This window comes from Anser anser, assembly GCF_964211835.1.
Source record: "Anser anser genome assembly, chromosome: 6".
NCBI classification, from domain to species: domain Eukaryota; kingdom Metazoa; phylum Chordata; class Aves; order Anseriformes; family Anatidae; genus Anser; species Anser anser.
This window is the reverse complement of record NC_139726.1, coordinates 9077056-9085730: the sequence shown is the minus strand read 5'-3', so window position 1 is coordinate 9085730 and position 8675 is coordinate 9077056.

The window sequence follows — 8675 nt, the reverse complement described above, 5'->3', positions numbered from 1 at the left end:
AAACTTCAAGATATTTCTTCCCCATATAGAAATCTATAATTTCTTTAGAGGGACATTCCCAGATATAAGGTATATTATAACGCAAGTAAATCTGGCAACATATACAAATGACAAAGAATTCAAACCAAGCAGTCATTGTAGCAGCACAAATCCTGAACTGAACCCAGCTATAGTTAAATTCAAATGACTACAGAATTTTTACTTGAAAGCATGGAAATCAAAGCGTAAGGTACCTAAACGCTACAACCCCATTTGTACAAAACATATTATTTCTCATGTATTTTTGTGTTTGCAGTCCAGGATTAGAGGAAAGTGATCTTTCCATTCAGGTTACAATACATTTTTATCTTTGGTCTGAACCTGACACTCATGAATCGGGCAGCAGGGGTTCAGCATGTACAGACTAAAGGACTGACAAGGCAAATTCAGAATCCATTTCAGTTAGATCTTTGCACCAGAGTAACAGAGATGTGTTGTTGCTATAGATTATATGCACATTTTAAGAGGGCACCAGATCATTCACACAATATTGGGTTGACCTACAGCTTTTGGTAAGCAGAAACTTCATAAAATATTAAGGGTTTAGAAATGTCAGGGTTTATGGACACAAGCAAAGGGGAATGCATGGAGAAGAGAAGAGAGTATTCATTCCCTTGCTGGGGCTGGAAAGTTCACTGTGGAGTCACTGCACGGGGGGAAAAACAAAGGCTTAACACTATTATGACAAGCTTTTAAGAGAAATGGATGAGTACAGATTCAAAGACAATTTCATGACCAGCCGTGACAGGGGAAAAAAATTTGGTAACATTCTGTCCATCTGTACTGAGCATTTATTAAGTGTTCTTCAATTAAGGTTACCTAGAGAAAAAGAGTTTAGATGTTCTGTGTTTTGGTAAAATAGAAAACAAAGAAACTCAACCTGTTCAACATCTTCCATATTTCTTTAGCCTGCCTGATTCTATAGCCATGTTCTATAGTAATGATTCTATAGCAACAAGAATGCTTACAGTGTATGAGCAGGTAGTTCATTTATTTTCTTCCATGTTAAAAAGAGAAATATTTTATCAAGAATTACTTCCTCTTTCTGATCTTTTTTGAAAATATTTGTCTTGATGATTTGTCCAAGTAATGATTTGTCTTTCAGGAAACTTAATTGAGAAGTGTTCTAAATTAGTCAGCAAGGATAGACTGCCCAGTTTGAATACTCGTGTTGGTCTTCTGAAAAGTTGCATCAATTCCTTCCATTGTCCAAGTTGTCTTTTTGGTTTGGACCATTTAGTTTCTTAGTGACATAGTACCCACCTATGAAGACTAAATGACAACAGAAAACAGTACATTACAAGAAAACTGTGAGGTACCGATAACGGTAACGTGCTTTTTCTTTACACCTACAGTTAGAGTAGTAGGTGCACGTACATATTTAGGAGTTATGAAAATAACTCGTACATATTTAGGAGTTATGAAAATAACTCAAAGTTCATCCTCTGTTTTATAGTGCTGTAAAACACTGCCAAATCCTTACTCTGTAAAATATTCGAAGGGAGTGGCTGTTGTTGCAGTCTTAGGTCAGAAAATCAAGCAGATTTATTAGCAAAATTATATTTAATCTAAGCTGCTTCCTTCTTTAAACTCCATAAGAGCCAAGGTAGTAGGTATGCAGGACTGCTAACCTGAGAGGTTCTATGTGTAGGGAAGCAGTTAGCCCAAAAAAGGATATTATTTCATATACTGGTAAATGTAATTACACCAATAGAAACGCAGTGGTTTATTGCAAACATTAGTAATCAAGTAAGAAACAATGTCTCCTGTTTTCCAGCCCTGTTTCTTTTGATTGAGAGCAGAGCCCCAGAGGCCCCTGAGATGCATCCTAGAGGTGCTCATTGGCTCTCCAGCAGGCTGCATTTTGAAATCCTCCAGAAAGTCTTCTGCTCTTCATCCAAGATTGTGCAAGTTACTATGAAAAGATAAGGTTCAACTGAAAGTTGCCAGGTTAGAAATGCAGTGTAAGCGTTCTGTTTAGCTGACTCCCATCTAAGGTCACTCAGAAATGGCTCAGGGTGAATTCTGGTGCTATCAGTCCCTTCCCTTTGACAGGAAAAGAAGGAATGGAGCTCATTTTGTGAAAAGACACACTATACAATTGACGACTGTCAAAGATAGATTTTGATAACTAATAATAGAAAGGTCAGAGTTGAAAATGCTATAGCTAATAGTTCTTTTCCTCAGAAACTAAGTAGCTGCTTTTGGTTATCATGGACATCTGTAATAGTTTCAGTCTAGAATTTGTTGGTAGTTTAAGGGCAAATTCTTGTCATTTAGGTCTCTGTGATCTATTTACTTATTCCTCTGGTAGAGCAACAAAAAATTCTTCTTCTCTAGAAGTCATATAGCAAATAAATACAAGAACAATGATGTGACATTCTATCGTAGCTTCTGATTTGTTAGATAGCCTTTTTGTGGACTGTTTTTGGAAGATGACATTAAATAAGCATATTTGCAAAAGGAAGATTTATTTTCCTTAAGCAGTTTTCCAATAAATCACATATGTCTACAGAATGATTTTCTGTAACAGTAATGTTCCATATCATTTTTACAACCATCTTGAAAACCTATTATGGAAATGTAAGTTACTTTATAACTCAACACTAGGTAGTAGCAACAAATATGATACATAAGCTATGTATTTTGGTCATCAAAAATGCATTATGAAAGGTTAATAGTTAACAGTACATCATATCTAGTGAGGACCTGGAGGAGCAACTGTTTCTGTTTTGTGACAAAAACTTTACAGATGCTGAGAATTAGGTTTAAACAGGGCTTGACCATGAAGGATATGGAGGAAGTTTAAGGCTAACCTCTCAGGAGGGGATTTCTGACAGGGCTTTGATGACAAAATGTATTTCTTCTGTAGAGAAATCTTCAGCATAACTGAAATGGCACTGCTGCTTGGACTGCAGGAGGACAGATATTCTCTTTTTCTTGGGATGAACCAACACATTTCTTTCATCTGCATTTGAAGAAATCAAGGTATGAAAATATCCCTAGAGTGTCTGTAGCTTCTTCCTGTTCTGGACAAAGAACCAAGACTAATCCATAGTTATTACAAAATATCTTTATATCATAGCTTCTTCATACCTTCATCTGCTACACCATGTAGATATTTACTAGGTATTTCATATACATTTAAATGACTTTTTCCCATAAATAAATTTAGAAACAGTGGGTTTTAATCTAAAGATGTAGAGACAGAATGTTGGTTGTTGTCTTCTTTGCTGCACAGAAACTGAGAAGATGCAATCCAGAAAAGCTGAAGCCCTCCATGGCACAATGCCTCCTGAATCATCACTTTAGACCTATGTTAGAAGTATTTTCTTGTGATGTGTTACAACATATAATTGTAACTGTCATTAAATCATAAAAAAATGATGATATAATATTTCTGTTTCTGCTCATCCCAAAACATGTCCTGTTACGAAAAAAAAAAAAAAAAAGAGGAGAGTTGGGAAAAGCAGAGGCTGACACTTTAAATTAGCTTAATTCCAGAATTTGGGAGTTCAGCAGTTTCCAAAGAAGAAAGGTATCAAGTTGAGTATGAGAAATACAGGTGTGTGAAATCAACCCTGATTTTGTCACAATTCTAATTTTGTGCACTTTAGTTAATATTTAATCTTTCTTTATATTGGTATCAAATACTCTTGTATTTAATTAGAGATGCCTGAATTCTTTCTGCATGCTGTAGGTTTGATTGTTTTCTTTGTCTGAAATGTGTAATTGTGGTTTTAATTTTATTATGGGTGCCAATAGGCAGGGAATTAAGGTTAGATTTGATGGCAACAGTATTTGAAAGGAAACCCAAAATTATTGATGCCAGAGAAATCTCCTCATATACGTTTTAGAATATAGAACATTGCAAGAGATTTTTTTTTTCAAATGTAGGACTGATTAAAAATATAATAATTTTTATGCCATGGAAACCTTCTTAGAAAAGGTGTAGAAATATTGTGAAATGCAATAATTTATTCCATGTTCCCCTTCTTCAGTAACGTACTGCATTTCGTTAGGGCAAAGAGGGATAATAGAAGCCTAAGGATTTTTTACGGGTGAAGCTCTCCCTTGATGAGGCCTGTGCAGGAAATTTCACATTAGTGTGCATTGGCAAATTCATCTTTGCCCCCAGGAGTCTATATCTGTCACTTCGGAAGATGGAAGAGTCGAACTCTTCTGACTGAAGAAATAACAAACTACAGAAAGGTTGGTGGCCAGCTGCCAGCAGCTGTCCAGGAACTCAAACTTTGTGGGAAAAACTCTAAGAGGTTAGATCTACTGGCTGGGCATCTTGTTGAACGAGTGTTTGCTTTTTAAGGCTGCCTGGTCGTTAGTCACCATTGCCATTTGTCCTGGGGAGGAGAATCACGAACATAGAAAAGTCAGAACCGCTGAGATAACCTGGCTGTTCACAGCACAGGGTGGCTCAGAGCCCTGCTGATGGGGTGAAAATTGTGTCATTTAGCTACAGAAAAGTTAAGTGCAAGGTTTAAGCCTATAAGAGATCTCAAGGAGATCAGAAAGGAAGAGAAGTGTCATTAACCTAGAGATGGTGGCATGGGTGTTCTGGCACACAGACACACACAGACGCAAAAATGGGCATGGTTGCATTATAGATCTTCTCTTAATCACCTGCAAAGTCTGAAACACTTCAGACTGCCTAAACCATCTGTTCCTTCTGCCCACGCAGCCGCTTTTCTTCGTGATCCCTTCACCTCTGAGTAAGGCCCCCCTGCCAAAACAGATGACAGAATGTGCGTGCTGGTGTGGCATGCTGGTACACAGCTCTGTTTCTGGGGAACCTGTGAGCCTAGGCCATGCAAAGAAAATGCTGTGATGTATCTGGACTGGCAAACAAAATTACCTAGCAAAACTGAAAAACACGTTTTTACATATACTGTCCTTATCATGCTTGAATAGCTTTATATTTTATGTAAGGCTTCCTTGTTACTGCAAACAAGTTTGCTCTGTAAATACCCATTTTATATTCACAGATATATTATACATATATATCCAATATATATATATATCCAATTTTTCAGCAGGATTTCTTCAAAGAAACCCTAGAAAACCAAAATATCTTTTAACAGTATTTTTTCTCACATCTTCCAGTGAACAATAATAAAGACAAGAGTCTGTAATTTACTTTCCTATTATGCACATTTTCAGATTTTATATCTCTGGAGTAATATAGTTTTTAGAAATGCCAGTGTTTTACCCTTCATTTTTAATTTCTTTCATATATGTCTGATGTGTTGGTAAGAGAGTAAGAAACTGAATAATAATGATATTTGATCTATTCCCATATGTGGAACCATACTTCAAATTTGCTTTTGGCTTAAAATATTTTTATAATATTCTGATGTTCCACATCATTTTAATATTTTATGTTAATGTCTTAAAGCCATTTTTTGGTTTTATAAAAAATACTTTTAGTTCACTTTTTTAACATCATAAACTGTGTTTATATCTTTCAAACACTCTAACAGTTCCCCGCTGTACTAAGATTGCTGAGGGATTGTTGATTTTTAATTGACATTTAAAGAATGTTCATTTATTTGTATTCCTTCTCAGTAGCAGCTTAGATGTTGAAATTTAATGTTATGTGAATTGCTCAGAGTTGTAAAGAATGCTCTGCTGCTTTCTACCCCAACTTTTTCAAGATACAAGCCAATACTTGGTTAGGTCTGACCAAACCTAATCCTGAAACATAAAAGTATTTGCATAACTAGTGACTTCATGGGATGATTGTGCAGTGACAGGCAACTTGGAAAAACAAAACTGTGTATCGTCTACCCTTGCATTCTCTAAGGACAGCAAGACATCTGTTCCATTAGCAGGATGTTGACCTTGGATGCTCCCAAATGACTATACAACTGCTGATAGCTGCCTGTGTCTTAAGCACAATAATCCCATGATATAAAAAAAGTGGCAACAAGTATACTTCTACCCTTCAGTAGATGCTGAGATTTTTCTCTGACATAACCGAGATACGTCATGCCTTAAGGAAAGTTGTTAAAGATATATTTGGTATTGTACCTTACCAATATTTTAGGTATAGCAACCAAGAATGAACCTCTCTTCTAGACTTATTCATGGGCAAAAGTTCCAGAAGTTTTACTGGAATCTTATAAACCCAGGCTTTGGGATGCATTTTATGTTTACTCTGGTTCATGTTTTCCCTTAAGAACTGATGAATGAAGTTCTAGTCAAGAACTCATAAACAGATGGTAAGCTGCTGCAACTGTAAAGAGCTTTGAATTAGACTTATATTTAGCAAATAGAAAAACAAAGAATAATGTAAACAGGTTTAGATGAATTAATACAGCTATAAGGAGACTGCATTGAAAAATCATCATTGAAGAGCTAGAGGAGAAAGGGACAGGTTTCTGAAATTTAAAGAACAAAGAGAGGTAAAAAGAACAACTTGCAAAGATAGTTTCATTTTCCCCAATGGGTTTGACATAGAGCTCAGGAAATTAATGGGTATTATTTTCAACATCTTTAGTGAGATGTCTTGTGGAAGGAGAATTAGCAAGTGCTCGTTCTGTCTGTCTCTACTAAGGTGCTCTGTAGGAATGGTGCAATTATTAATAGAAGAGGCACCAGTAGATGGTGCTCAAGAATATACAGACTTTTATTCTGATTCTGTAGGGCCAGTTAATCTGTGCACACAGTTGTGTGTGAGCAGCTTTCTGCATAACCTGCAGAGCGTCTTGAAAAGGGGCCAGATCTCAAGAGAAATCCTATATATTCTGTGCATCCTTTACATAATAAATAACGTCTGGAATCTTCTGGGTCATGATCTCCCCAAAAGAGGGTTCAGTGCAATTCTTTCTTCTTTTTGTCAGGTCTAAGATGAATCAGTAGCAAGTTATGATCGGTGTTGTCAAGTGATGCTGACAAGTTTGACAGTGAGGGCACTGCTGATTGCCCTTGAACCATATTTTTATCTAAAAAAATTGTATTGCTTGGCTTATTCATAGCATTCTTTTCTTAGTGAATTGTCAGTGTCAGAAAAGGTCTCTAGGTGTTGTAGGAGACATTTCTTGTGCTAAAATGCCTCTGCTCTCTCACTTCATTTTGACTGCGGATGTGATGGCAACAATCTGTCTGCAACAATCTCCTCAATATTCAAAAATATATAGAAAAAAATAGTTAAATCTTACGCATTTTTAAAGCATTAGCTGTATTCTGCTACAGTTTGCATCACAGTTTGGAAAGAGATTTGCTCTCTACCAAACTAGTGTTCCTGCTAAGGGACTGTCTAAGTAGGAGCACTGTCACAAGCAAATAAAAATAATAATAAAACAAATATTTTTCTTTTATTTAGAATTTAGGTTTTTTTATTTATTATTGTTTGCATTTATTATTTCCATAAAATGCATGGCATGCTGCTCTTTGCACAGAATTATCTTTTGGGATTTTTCATTTAAAGCACTGCTTAGGTGATACCAAAGTGCTGAGACATATATGCATATTTAACATAAAGTCAGAAACTTCTACTGATGTTGGTTCTTTTTACAGTTGTCTTGTTTATGACCGCATAAAACCCTTGGACATTTCTTCTAGTACCAAATCATTAAAAAATTACCACACAAGTGCAACATTAACATTTCAGTGTGCATGCTGCTTGTTTTCTAAGAGTCTTCTCTGTTCTGTGACTTTCAATGTTTGACTTAAACTTTGTTATGCACACTAAGAAAGAGAACTTGTGAGTCCGAACAGAGACAAGCCCTGAGAGACCTTTTTCTTTGTTCATATTTGAGCTGTATTAATATTATATGAGTCAGTGGCAAAGGTGGTGGAATTTAGACCTTGCTAAAAAGCGCCTTTCCAGCCACAGTGAATTTGCACCACTAAATGCAGCCAATGTCTGACCACCTTCTCCTTTCCAGATGGACAAGCTGGTAGAGAATCAAGGGCAAGTAAAAAGGTACTTGAAAGGTCAGTCGGGGCAGTGTTGGTTTGCTGTTGCATTTGAGCAATGTGGTTGTTGGTTTCTGTGTCCCCAACGGTGCTGCAGACTCCCCCATTAGAACATGCCTGTGCAATTCTTGTCCCTCTTTGGCAGCTGAAAGCTCTCAGTCTATTGCAGCTTTTAGAGTACGAACTGTTTTTTCAGCTTGAGATTTTCAATCTGGAGATTTAAATTCAGATCCCAGACATCAGACCAGGATCACCTATACATAGGTGACTGGTAGTTGTACCTTTCATATAAAAAATAAATCCAATAATCAGAACTGCCCAGACAATGAAAGGTAACTGTAGAAACTGGTGGTTTGTGGACAGAAGATATTCTCACAAAGGTCCGGTGAAACAGCCAGTTGCCTGCAACTCCTCAGTTCATCAGGGAAGGCAATGATTGGTTTGGAAAATAGCATTTGCTTTCCTCTGCTTTGGCTGTCACTAAGCTACTCCAAAGGTACAAACTGGATGGGAAACGTTGTTTTGGTACCCTAGTGATAGGGACAACTGGCAAGCCCAAGGGAGAAGTATCTGACTCTAGAATTTTCCATGATCAACTTTTCACCAAAATTGCATTTCTGGTGCTGGACTTGGTATCAATTATAACAAATAGGTTGCATGAAGTCCAATATATTTCCAGGGAAATGTACAAAATAATCTCA